The 13,796-nt window shown below is 44.4% G+C and overlaps 1 long non-coding RNA gene across 1 annotated transcript in view; it reads right to left on the reverse strand.

Moving 5' to 3' along the window:
- Window positions 1-8,303: 8,303 nt before the first annotated feature.
- LOC126868346 (uncharacterized) overlaps window positions 8,304-13,796 on the reverse strand; it is a 107,360-nt gene continuing 101,867 nt past the window's right edge. Inside the window, exon 3 of the long non-coding RNA XR_007690589.1 lies at window positions 8,304-8,967. This is a non-coding gene — a long non-coding RNA (uncharacterized LOC126868346). The remainder of the gene's footprint in view (window positions 8,968-13,796) is intronic.

The following is a 13,796-nucleotide window of genomic DNA, read 5'->3' on the forward strand; positions in this document are numbered from 1 at the left end:
GACACTTCAGTTCAAGGGCAATCTTCTATGTTGTAAGGAGAATAAGACTATTAATCAACTGGTCAGACCAGGATACGAGCGTGGATATTCTACTTACTTTAATAATCCACTATAACTAGTTTTTACTCCAACTTTTATTTCTTACTTCAACAATTAATAGACTCATGGTAGAGATAGTCCTTATCAAACGTTGCGATTTTTTTTTTATGATATTGTATTCTCAGAGACGAAATTCGCAACATAGTAAAACCGATATTATACAAAACCTACTACCTTCGCTTATTATCAAATGCGAATTGACCAGTTTTACAAAAGCAACCCTTATTGGGATTATTTTTACGTTTCTACTAACAAGATTATTATTTTATCAAGATATTACAATCGTCGCTTTCCTACACGCTTCACGCGTCAAGTCAATTATTTTGCCGAGTAGCTTGAAATCTATGGAATAAACATCAATATTTGCTTCATATTTGGATAAATCTTCAAACGATTCTTCTGTGGTGACTTTATCCCGATAAATCTCACGTGCAAAATATGGCCCTACAATTTATCAGACGGTATCTCATGCCGATTGTTTTTTCCGGAACGTTCTCGCCTGCGAGACCGCAACAGTCCGAGCGAAGCTACTCTCGGCGACGGAAAAAAGCAATTCGGTAAATTCGGTAGCCGTGGACCGGCGTCGGCCATACAGTTGTAAATCTGAACCGGCATGTTGACGCGCTTTTTATATTTGTAACGGTTGGCGGCTCTCTCCCGTTTATGTTCCGGCGCGAACGAAATTCATTGCGCTGGTTGTTATCGCGCGGAATAAAATGGACGCGGGGCTAAATAAAAACCTTCGTTGTCTCCTGTGCAATGATTCACGAATGAGTAACAGCTGCCGCGTAAGGAATGTGCTGCGTATCATTTTCATACGCAATTTTGTTACTACGTATCGCTTTCGTATTCGGCATTGCGATTGAAGATCGCGATCATCGAAGATCGAAAGCGGAGAAGATTTTTTTTTTTTATTTATTTGTTGAAATTACAATCAATTCTCGCGTTGAGAATTTCCAGTAATGTGCGGAGAAGATGAAACGAGAAAAATTGTGAGAAATGAAAGTTATCTGGTTGTTTGATTATTTGATAAACTGAAATTATTGATGAATGCGACAAATTGAGTCTTATATCGACGAGTTTATGGTATTGGAGTATTGGAAAATAGAATTATATTTTACGTTATAATACAGTCGAATCTCGGGTAACTCGAACCTCAAGGGAAGTGCTAAGATGTTCGAGTTATAGAAATTTCGATAAATCGAAAGTAACCAAGTAAAGGAGGTTTAACAATCGAAACGTCGATATACAGAAGCTTTGTACGAAAGCACAATTATATTCACCTTGTCGGAAAATGTTACTGGTTTAAGCCTCCTCTTCGAACTAATTTTATTCAGTGTACGTAAATTCGAAAGTTAAAGACACGGGAGAACTTTAACAATTGCGCGTGGTCGAAGGGCAAAGAAGTAGAAACACGGCTTGTGTCACGTATTATACTACTTGAGACAATCCTAACGGCTGGAAGAAATGAATATCGAATCATTGGTTTCTCACTTCTTGTGATGCGGTATAGCTATAGGTATACTTGGAGTTGCAGAGGCAGCGGCGATAGAAATTCGATTGCTGTACTACAGTGCACATATGAAACATGTAATTGATTACCAACGATTTGGCAAAGACACAGTGGGAACATGCAAAGTAATTAATAATCGTATGATTACAAGAAACACTGCAGCTTTCATCGTGGATCCCGGGTAGTTGATCAGGCTAATACGAATCTCTAAAAGACAGTTGACAAATGTCGCCTTGACACAATTACGAAACAATTACTATTATAATCGGTAAAGATCGTGAGTCCGCCGTAGATTGAAATTAATCATTGAAATAATAAAAAAGAAACTCGAAGCAAATGAATTTATATCCTCGTTTAACACCTGCATAAAACACCAAGACTGTCTTTCACGTCATTTATCGCATTCCAGGAATTTCGCTACGTACGATCACTTAATTGCAACAAAAACCGATCGAAACCTTTTGCAAGCGAAGAACAAACTCTTGGCTAACTACAAAGTCGTGGTACGATGTTAAACAAGATGGTTAACAAACTAGAAAGACGCGAACGTCCTATTATTTCCTCGCATGAAATTAACGAATTTGCGAAATACGAGAAACGTGTCGAGGCAAATGGAAATGGTGTGTCGTTGTGGCGGGCAGGGCGAATGGAAAAATCGCGGAAGATCCGTGGAAACACGTTTCAATTGCCTGGAACGGTGTTGCGAAAGTGATCTGTGACACGCAGAATCTTCCCAGGCTGCTAAAGGACAACGATACTTGTCCGATGAGTCTCTTCCATTCTCACGGAAGAGAAAAGTGCGCTCGTGATTATGTTCGTAGCGCAGGTGCGCGTCGGTGCATCACGTAGCCATGCTCGCCAAAAGCGTAATCGCTGACGTTCAGGCGCTCGGCGACCGTCGAGTGAATCACGTCGAGGGATTCAGTTTTACTTAGAGAAATGATGCAATCCAGTTTTCCTGTTGACCGGGGATAGAATTTTACTTAGGGTAATGGTGCAATTCTTTTGCTGTCCTCGAGCTTCCGCGAACGCGCTGAGCTTTTTAAGTACAAAGGATTTTTAGATTCCCGGTAAAGTAATCCCTCAGCTTGCACGAAAGGTTGCCAAGTTCCATTTTTTGCTTCAGAAAAGCAAATACGAAATAGAAATACGTAGGTTTCGATAGAAATGTTCGTGAAAAGTGAAATGTTCGTGACCTAAGACCTAAGCTATGAATAGTGGTAATATTCAAAGTATTATCGATACATGGGAAAGTGACATTTACATATTTCGTAAACGAGTCAACAGTACGTAGTTCATGCGTTAAACATTATCGTGAAATATAATTTCAGCAAAATTATGGTGATGTTCGTAATAGAATAGACGACATTACACGTCTTCGTACAAACGTCGTATCTCTTTTAAAAATTCCTGAATCGAAGCAAGATCTGCCTCTCGCGATTTAATCTTAAACTTACAAAATATTCAATGGGTCGGTGCCTACGGTAGACATGCTATTTCGAGGAATTTTCTCAACCGTATAAAAGAACCAAATATCTCGAAACACGGTCAGATCAAAGTCGAACATTGAAATCCATAAAATCTATGCTGAGAATCTTTCGAAACGATTCAAACTCCAGAATTTTCTACGCTTTCGTCGCCAGACGATAAATACATTGAATTGTCTCCGAAGTAAGGACGTCGGATCAAGATCCCCAGACGACGAACAAATGTAAAAACAATCGAAAAGACGTCGCTATTGCGAAGATCCAACTTCGTCAGACCTAAGCAAAGAGCTTTCGTGTCGAGCCCTAATAGAGAACACGAGCAACCGCTGTATCCCAGCTGCGTCTACGGGCCACGTAATCGAGAAACACGCCAGGCTCTTCCTAGAACCCAGAGACTAACACTGATCGTAGTATTCACCGGGTACCAGTTTTGATAACAGGTCCGAAGGAGCACGCGGCCGTATTCCCTCTGCTCGTGGCAGAGCAGTAAGCCAATGGACCAAGGTGATCGTGCAACCGCCCCGCTGATTATCCGCGATGTTTGACTTGATCTATGGAGTCACGTAGCCGGATCAATATTCCGTGTACGTGTTCGAATGCGTGCAAATACTGGTAGCCGGTGTTAGATACGCGTCTTTCTCGCCTACCCTCTTACCCACCCGTTCCCTTCTGCCTTTCTCCATCTCTCTAACCGTTCTGCCTGTCCCCATCTCACACGCTCTAACCAACCAAAGCCTCCCTTCCTTCGTCTCTTCCATGCACCACATTACACGTTCCCTCCTTCTCTGTACCGTGTGGTCTTGTGAACATGGAGAATGCGTACGTACTACGTGTCTAATTAGCGAAGCAAACAGTGTAGTTTCTAGGTAGGGAACGATAGGTACACAACGAAGAGGGCACACGAGACGAAGCAACGGGTCGAATCGCGCGTCGTCATGTAGATCCATCGTCGGACCTGTCGCGATACTACTCGCCGAAAGTCGTAACCAAACGCACCTTCGGATAGATCAAGGTCGAAGATCGACCGCATATTAACAGCGGCCGCTATTTGCCGTGAGGATCGACGATGGTCTGTTAATCGGTATTAATTGGATCAAGGTAAACCCGAGTCGCGCCTAGAACGCACCATGTATATCTGTTAACCGATGCCACGGGAAATTACGCGCGGCTGGAAACAGCGGGAGAGCGGCGCGTTCTCGTTGCGGATAGAAATGTCAGGTTGTCGGATTTTATGGGTACCGGGCATGGTCGTGCACACATAAGGAGGCTGGATAATTACGATCGTAGATCGTCTCGGTGTATTGCCAAAGGAATATCTAAATATCGAGAGGAATCTAATTAAGCGATATTCTAGTCTGGTTTCTTCTCGCCTCGACTGTAGGCTCGATAAGCTCGATCGATTATATCGCGGTATTCCAATATTTCTACCGCTATCGGTTTGATCTACCAAACACTCGACGAGGTAAAAATCGAAGCACAGTTAACTGATTCCTCGCTTCTGTTTCTCGGAGGAAGCCTGGCAAAAATGATGTTAGCCAAGACGAATGGCTGCGGGGGCAACGATCCACGGCTCGCGCAAAACACCGCGTTTGCCCGCTCACTCGCTCGGCGAGTACGCGTGTCTTGTGCGCGTCTAACGAGTACATAAAACACGGGAGGAGAGGGACAGCTATCCTCGCGTTCGCCGCGCTCGGATATTAATTCCCGTTCGCGCGGATCGCGCGAGCGGCCGCCGGCTAGAGCGCTCGAGAGGGCCGCGAAACGAGTTACTAATAACCGATAGCATCGCCTGCCTCGCCTTCGTTCCTCTCCTTTCCTCTCTTACCTTTTCTTTGGCCGAAAGCCGGAACGAGAGGAGAGCGAGGCAGAGCACGTGGATTAATTGACCGGTGGCGACGACGCGAACAACCTCTGGCTGGTTCCTCTGACGTCGGCCAATCTGCGTTTACACCGTGTAACGGTAGCGTTCTGGGAATGAACGGGGACGAGCAAAGAGGAAGACGAAAAACACGAGAAACGAGAAGCGGCAGAGAAAGAAGAAAACGTCCAGAAGATAAAGAGAAGTATAGACGTTAAAGAGGATGAGCAGGGGAAAGAGAATAAGAAGTGAAAGAAGAAGAAGATGAAGAAGAGGAGGAGGAGGAAGAAGGGGAAGAAGAAGAAGAAGTTGGAGAAGAAGAAGAAAAAGAAGAAGAAGATGAAGAAGAAGAAGCAGAAGAAGAAGACGACGACAACGACGACGACGATGACGATGATGATGCAGGGCCCTCGAGCACGCAGCTGGCTCGTCGTGTCTCGTGCATTATGCCATCGTGTAATGCCTATCTCATCCAAGGCCAGTTGTACTACAGTCCTCGCTATATACCGCATATATCGCAACGGAAAATAAATGGTTGCGCAACAGCCTTCGTGGCTAAGACAGGCGATAGTGCACGAGGGTGCTGCTACTCGCGCGCGATGCCGCCGTGGTGGCATAAAATTATTGCCTCGTTTATTCCAGGCAATGATCTCATTGCCGGCTATGGCTGATATCGGGACGTCGATCGTTGGTCGATCAAGGGAGCGTGGAATTCGCCGCGTTCTCATAGCGAAATTTATCAGGTCGACCAACGTAAGTGTAAGTATTTAGCGATGTATCGGCCGGGATACGCCGGTGAGTATCGACGCGTCGTGTATTGACGATCGTCCGTCTCCTCGCGGAAAGATCAGTTTGTTTCGATAAACCTGTAATTTCTCCGATCTCGGCCGAGCCACCGCTGCCAGTGGCTTGTCCCAGTTCCAACGAAAAGACGTAAACAACGAGCCGGAGGGAACTATCGTAAGAAGTATCGATGCACCGTGAAACGATTTACAGTGTACCATATGTGTTTCGTTTATCTTCGTTTTCATAGAAATTGTACATTATGAGACACGATTAGTCTTTAATAACGAAGAACAACAAACAAGAAGAAACAACAAAAGTGAGAAAACGAGGCGAGATTATACTAGATCTAATGAAAATAAACAAAATAATTTTTAGAAACAAATATTCTCAAGCTACTCGAATACGACGATTGCAATGGAGAATATTAATATCATTTAAGCGAACTTCTTTCCTTTTGATGAGCAGAAATCATATTCTCGTGGAAAACTGTCCTTTTGTCGTGCCACTAGCAACGAGTTGAATACTCTGATTTCAAATGTAGATCGCTTAAAAATTATTCATAATTTGCCGAACCGTAAGGTAAATTGCTTGGCTAGATCGAAATATTACTACGAAATATGCTAACTCGAACAGTCTTACCTTGGTCGTTAAAGCTTATATTATATAAATTATATTATATAACATTTAATCTTACCCCAGACTCGTTGGATATGTTGTATCGTATCAAGGAACGATCGCATTCGAAGCAGAACGAAAAGAAAATTAGATAAGACGACGAATAAAAGGGGATAAAAGAATCGAACATGCTCGATCCCGAGATATCCTCATTTTGTACATTGGAAATATACAAAAAGCTCGTTAAGTCGCGAGGCGTGTACGCGTTGCCTCCTGCGGGGAACGCACCCGGGGACGGCTGGCCGCGGACCGGGGACCCTTAAATTCGGAGTCACGTATAAACGGGCGAACGGAGGAGGAACCAGTGAGAGTTGGGTATAAATACACCACGAACGGGTCCCTTCTCGAACCAGAACCTTAGCGATAAAAAAAGGAAGGGAAGAAAAAAGACGGAGGGGGCAGAAGGAGCGAGGAAATAAGAGGAAACAAAAGTATATCGGAGAACCGGCTCATCAGCTGGCCGGACTGGTCTGTTGTGTTGCTGTCTCGCTCTCTCCTGTATGAAACCAGTCGTCGTTCTCCGTTCGTCACCGGGAGATTGTTACTGGCCTGAATTTTATTCGGAATACGGGCGAGCAGCTTCGAGCGTGGATCGTGGACGCGTATCGATTTTACTCGACGATGCGTCTCGCTCGTAAAAACGACCATTGATTTCCTTCGATGCTGATCGAACGCCCGTTTCAACGTTACATGCATAGTACATGATCTTGTGGAACAGCGTTTAACAGGTTCGCTTTAATCCACTGAAACAATCGATTAGGATCTACGTGTACAACAGATGGTTAGATACGGAGAAAGAAAGAGAGAGGATCTTGGAGGCTACTAGAATATTATTCTAATCGGTGAACGATAAAATCGCGTCGAAGGATAAACGATGTTCCTCTTGTTTTCTATTAGAACAACATCCTACGACACGAGAGAACACGAGCGAGGAGATGGCCGGATTGGAAGGATGGCCGCTCACGACGCCACCGTAGAAGAAGATCACCGATCCTTCCAGCACGTCGAGTGCATAAAAAGACGCGTTTCCGAGCACAATAGACTGGTCCCGAACGAGACCTTACGCTGCAACCGAAGTGGAACACCCTGTGTATTAGAGAGACGCCGGCTTTAGTGGCTTGATCGAGGCTTCCGTGGCGATGCACGGTTTCTTCCTTTATACAGTCCTTTCCTTCAACGGCTCCTCGGCAGGCCTTAGGGCCCAATCGAGAAAGACAGGAACAACCGTCTCTCTCTTTCCATCCCTCTGGATCATCTCCTTCGAACGTTCTTCCTCCTTCTCCCTCTCTTTCTATTCGTTTCGCTTCGCGTCGCGGTTTTTTCTCTTGCCAAACGCGGCGTCTCGCTCTTTCTCTCCCGATACCCCGGTTCTTCGTCCGGTATCCTTTCGTCTCTTCTTCTACCTATGGTCCCAAGCTCTTACCTCTCTGTCCGTTTCTCTGTCCTCTGCTCTCCTTTTCTCCGCGTTAGTAGGAAAGCCAAGTGGTCCTTTTGCTTGGCGCTGGCGCGCGCGGCCGGGAGGCATATAATTTTCTCGGTGTTTTTATTGCGGGGTAACTTGTCTTCAGGTGAGCCGGTCGAGGTGGAGGTGGCAGAGGCCGCGAAGGTAGAGTACTACAGGCACAGCTAACGCGCAGTAGCTTTACCCTTCCCTTCCTTTGACCCCTTATCCTCGTTCTGTTCCTCTTGCTTCTTTTGCTGCGTCCATTTCTCTCCCTTTCTCTCTAACTTTTTCTCTTGCTTGCTCTCTCTTTCTCTCTCTCTCTCTCTCTCTCTCTATATATATATATATATATATACACACACACATATATATTTAAACATATATCTATATATCTACATACATATATATATATATATATATATATATATATATATACCTGTATATATAAATTTATCTCGCTTCTACATTCACGTTCGCGATCGTCTCTTTCACTCGACTCGCTTTGTTCCTCTTCTTCGGTACACGGTTCGCCTTTCTTCCTCCTCTTCTTTCCTTTAGAACCACCACTACCATTGCTTTGCCTCCTCTTTCTCTTCCTCCTCCGGTTCGGAGCGTCCCTCGAGCGTACAGCGGCAGCAGCAGCGGCAGCAGCAGCGGCAACGGCAGCAGCATCCTTCGAAGCGCAAGGATTTTGACCCTCGTTTCGTGTTGCTTGCGTTTCGCCGTAACTTTACTGACTTTGTTTTTCGCCTGCGGGACGCGCACGAGGAAGCAGGAGGGCGAGAGAAGGAGGGAGATAAGGTTGATAAACCGCGCGCGGGGCCGGCTCCGCGCGTCCTCCTTTCTTCTTCTCTTTCCTCGTCTCCGTTGTCGTCTTCTTCTTCTTCTTCTTCCTCTTCTTCTTTCGAGAGTCGGGCTAAGAACCGGCCGGTTACGAATTCGCGTATCTTCCCTTCTATTTCTGGCGACCCACGCTTCTTCGACCGCGGCCCGCTTCGAAAACCTTCGTAGGTCGTGATCCGATCGCCGCCACCACAGAACCTTTTGTCGCCTTCCGAGCGGCCACTCTGCTCTTCCGTTTCCTATTTCCCAGTTCTTGCTGCAACTTCATTGATAGAATTTGTTTAAAAGGTTTTCATATTTGACGCTGGTACTAGAAATTTACGTGTAGGGAAATATATTAATATATAGGTGGTCTAAATTAAACGATGTGCGCGATGAGGATAAATAGACACATTTTAAAAATTAATTCCAAAAGTGAAATATATACTAGGACAGAAGCGTGTTAATTACTTAATGAAATTAAAAATAATTATACCGTGCACTTAAAGAGAATAATGTTGCAATTATACAGACGGTTATTCTAATATATTCCAGAGGTTCTTTAAAAGATCCAGAAATTACCAGCTACATTCGAGAGGAAAGTTTTTACTGCTAAATGGTCTTCCACCTCGAACTTCTCGTTCGAAAGTAATTTCCTGAAAAATGTATTTTTCTCAGCTATGTCACTCCTCTGACAAGCCGACGATACAATTAAACGTCTATCTCCATAAGATCGAATATTAATTTCGTCGAAACACGTAGATACGTATATTCTTCGATAAATCTGAGACCTACAGTTTTAATAAGTTCCATAGTTTTAGCGGCAATAGCGTAGGTTTCTATTTGTCCTGTTCTTTTCCTTTCCTTCTTTCTTTCTCGAGTTACATGTGCATACACGCGATTGCTCTCTTTACATTACGCGCTGGTATCTCCTTCTTCGCGCCTTTTCGCCACACCCCGCGTTTCCTACTGATACTGCTCCATTATCTCACTCGCACCTGCGTTCTATAATCGATGACCGTTATGAGTAAGAAATTACAGCAACACGGAAACATAATTTATAAGGCATTTTTCGATCCAGTTACCGAGTTGCAATATTTGAACGTAAAACGGAACGGTACCGTGTACACGTCGATGTTCTATGCCCATCTGCTCTCCGTTTCGCGATCAACAACCCTCAGTGCATCGAAGCATCAATTGCATCATCGGATCAAGAACATCAGCGGCCGGCGGTGTTATATCGTTCTGTTTTCCTTTGTCCAGAATCGACGAACATCGAGGCGTTTCACCTCAGACTGTTGCTCTGATTACAATCGCAATCCCGAACATTCATATTCGACTCTTAAAGTTGATATAACTAGAAGTATGCATTAACTATGCGTTAATTGAACTACACACTAATAGATCCAAATGAAAATGCATTGAGTGACAACTGTTAGGAGAAGCGATATTTTCTCAACGAAGCAGAATATGTTTACACTGCAATAATATCCATTTTCTATTTTTTAACAGTAATGTTACATTAATATTCACATATTAAGATATATTTAATATCACTATATTTAAGATTTAATCCCTTGCAGTTTCTCGGCTCCTTAAACGCCGGATAATAATTCAAGCCATCTATTCGTCTATTTCATAAACTAGCGTGCTACTGCATTTCTATATTTTGCGAGAAATTTAAAAATATAATCAAGAATAGTCGTGGCAATATTTATACGCAAATCAAATATCTGCCTAGAGTCTACTCTTTTAATAAATTTCATACAAATACAAATCTGCGACACGTAAAACCTGCAGTTTATTCATAAAGTTTTCCCTAATCCCATCATCGGGATTATCCTACTTTGCAGTTTCTCGTCACCGAAATTTCAACGTATCACGTTCAGGCGAACCCGTACCACGTACCATGACATATACAAGGCATAGACCGTATCAATTCTGGTGTAGAGGAATTCTCGCGGGCCATCGTTTACCCGTGCGGATCCCCGAGGACAGACTCGAAGACGCCGGGATTTCGATCAGCTAATCGCATCCCCCTGGTCGATCTAGCCTCACGGATATCGAAGCGAGCGGGCCCGTGTTCGCAAGGTATTACGGCCGCGCGTGACTAATCTCCGCCGAGATCCTGTATTGACAAATCGGGTCGAAGATTTTTTTGCTTGCCGTCGTCCGATTATTCCACATGGCAGACACGTCATGGGAGTGCACAGGTGCGCGGCTGGATCGCCTAATTACGCAGACGGCCGCCGCGGCACGTCGTCGTTTAAGACGTCGTCGTGGACAATCGGTTCACGTGCATAGACAATCCTCCTTTTCTTCGAATCAGAATAATGTACGACGTATTACGATATTCTAGATAATTGCTGTAATCGGAACGGTTTGGGTTTGTACAGTGGGTGACCGGTTTACCCTCATTTCAGTAGTTTGTCGATACCTTTGCGTTTTGTATATCGTGCACTTTTCAATATCATTGATCAGCAAATTATGTACTTTTGTAGTTTAGAAGCTTTGTAGCTAGTTAGTTTTGTAGCTAGAAACGGAAAATCTTCGGAACGAAAGAGTTTTCAGATGCCCGTGAATTTACGTATTATTAGACTGCGGATGTTTATGCAAATTCATATTTTTACGAGCATGATTCGAAGAATGGAGTCTAGAACACAATTATTTTATTCGCTAAATATTATAGAGTACTATGCTTGGAAGATTTTGCATAGTTTTGCACGTTGCGTGCATTCTGTGCATTTTCTCTAAATTTTGTATAAATGTTTTCTATACTTTGTTATTAACGTTAAATTGACGATGGTAAGGTTCAGCAATTCATAATTACTACCAAAAGGTTGTTATATTTCCAAATAGTAATTTTCCTTCGAGTAACGCACGACGCTGAGTATTTCTCTGATCTTCGATTAGATTGAACTTTATAATTCTAGTTTCTAAGTTCGAGTTTATCATTTCTAAGTTTTTTATTCGCCGTTATTATCCATCGAGAGAATGATCGCGCGTGTCTGGAAGCATCGACACGACACGAAACTCAGGGGCAGACTCATGAAAAACTGGGACACCATTGTATCGTACAAGCTCCTGTTGCACTTGTAGCTACTTAACCGTGGCATGTTCCGACGATCCAGACGTGTCTCGTGTTCCCACGAACGCTCTCTTCAAAATGCTCTCGAAACTACTCGTGCCAGACTCGATTGGCCGCTATCCACGCGGATCACCATCCCACGTCCAAAATAACGATATTTCTCGTCGCCATCTTCAAACGTATCGATCAAAGGATTCTAAGAAAATTGTATCCATATCTCCCCAGACTCTAGACGAACAAATCGCTGCGCATCTCTCGACTCCAGAAAACAAATCGTCGCATATCTCTAGACTCTATCGAACAGGTCACGTTTCCAGGGACACGGTGACTTCGTTCTGTAACGTTTAAACAAGATGCCGTCGAACAACAAACAAAATTATGTCAATTTCACTGATGACAATGTACTGTTCGAAAGATTTCCACTTATAACGTAACGTATATGGGATTCTATTATAGCTAAATTGCACAGTATCGTTATATGGAATAATAATATATTTATCATCTTTTCAAAAGAAAAATTACAAGCTACCTAATTTTATTTTTCCATCCTTGAAATATCAGTACCATTTGGAAGGATAGACATTGTTTTGGAAATTAGCTATCGCTAATGAAACATTTAATTGATACGTTCGGTGAAATGAAGGAAAATAAGATTGTTTAAAAGATATCACAAAATAATTCGAGCGTGTCTAGATTAAAGAGCTGCGGTAGCAATAATCGAGCACGTGTGTGCGTACAGAAGCATTCATCGGATTCCATTTGCACGATGGACCGCATTATATCGTACGTTAGATCCGGAGACGCTCGTCACCGGAGCTTTGGCTCTCCGAGTCAAAGCTGGAGGTCGTGGCCTGGCGTTTCGTCGATCGATCGAACCAGCTTTGGTCCAAAGGGGCACTAGGACTGAATCGGTGCAGCCTCTCGTCGAAGCTAGTCTATCCTTCACTGGCTCCCGTTTTCATACCCTTCCTACGTTCGTTGTATCATGGTCCGTGACTGGTCAGTGGCTGGTAGTAGCGCGAGTAACGCGTCTACTCGCGTAGCATATTATTAACAGCATCCCCAGGCTGCTCGATCGGCCCTGTAGACTACCGTGCAACGCCATCCGTCTCTTTTCTTCCTGCTAAAAACCTCTTGCTAAAAGGAAACTCTGGAGGAAAGAAGAGGAATAGATAAACGGATAGACTGGATGGCGAAGGATCGTAGACGAAGAAAAGGATGAGCGTGATCGTGGAAAAGAGAAAGGGAGAATCGTTTAACGCGTAGATGCCACAGAGAGCTCACCTCGACTGGATGTGTCCCTCGTCTGTGCACACGTGCAACTGCAACGGCGACTCCTCGTCGGGTTTAAGGGGCGGGTAGAAGCGTCGAGAGCGAGGCAGAAGTTTATTGTTGATCGCTAATTATCCTAGCCGGCAATTACATACGATTACCTGACACGCAGGCACATCAATGCGAGTCCCTGGTGCCGCGCGTTTCGCGATATTGCGCGTGTAGCGCGCGCGAGAGCTCGCGAGTAAGCTAAGAGTCACGTCGTGTGTAGTGTGTTCGTGAATGTGTGTTTGCGCTGGTGGAGAACGCCGGGAAGAGGGAGGAGAGCGAAACCGGTGTACCCGACAGCGTGACGCCGACCGTAGAGGCTCTTTCTCCTTTTTCTCGCCTCTCCCTCTTCCTTCACCTTTCGTTCGGCTTCCCCGGTACGTATGTACCGTGCTCTCTCTCTTTCTTTCTGCCTCTCTTGTCTGCTTCTTTCTTTACGTGTATTCCTTTCTGTCTGTCGAAGAACCTCGCGCGGGATCTTACGCTGCGAGTTTGTGTACGAGCCGCTATCACCGCTCGATCTGCGCGGCTTTATCTCGAACAGCGACGTTGGTACCACCGGTAGCGAGGGCTGTCGATCGAGAATGTTCGATCATTCGGAGATTCGCCGCTAGGCTATGATCCTCCCGATCCAGAGTGGAGCCAGGCTTCTTTGTATTTGTTGGTTCCGTGGTTTCGTTGCATCAGCTCGACGAAGTTGAATG

The sequence above is a fragment of the Bombus huntii genome, chromosome 8 (genome assembly GCF_024542735.1).
Source record: "Bombus huntii isolate Logan2020A chromosome 8, iyBomHunt1.1, whole genome shotgun sequence".
Lineage (NCBI taxonomy): Eukaryota > Metazoa > Arthropoda > Insecta > Hymenoptera > Apidae > Bombus > Bombus huntii.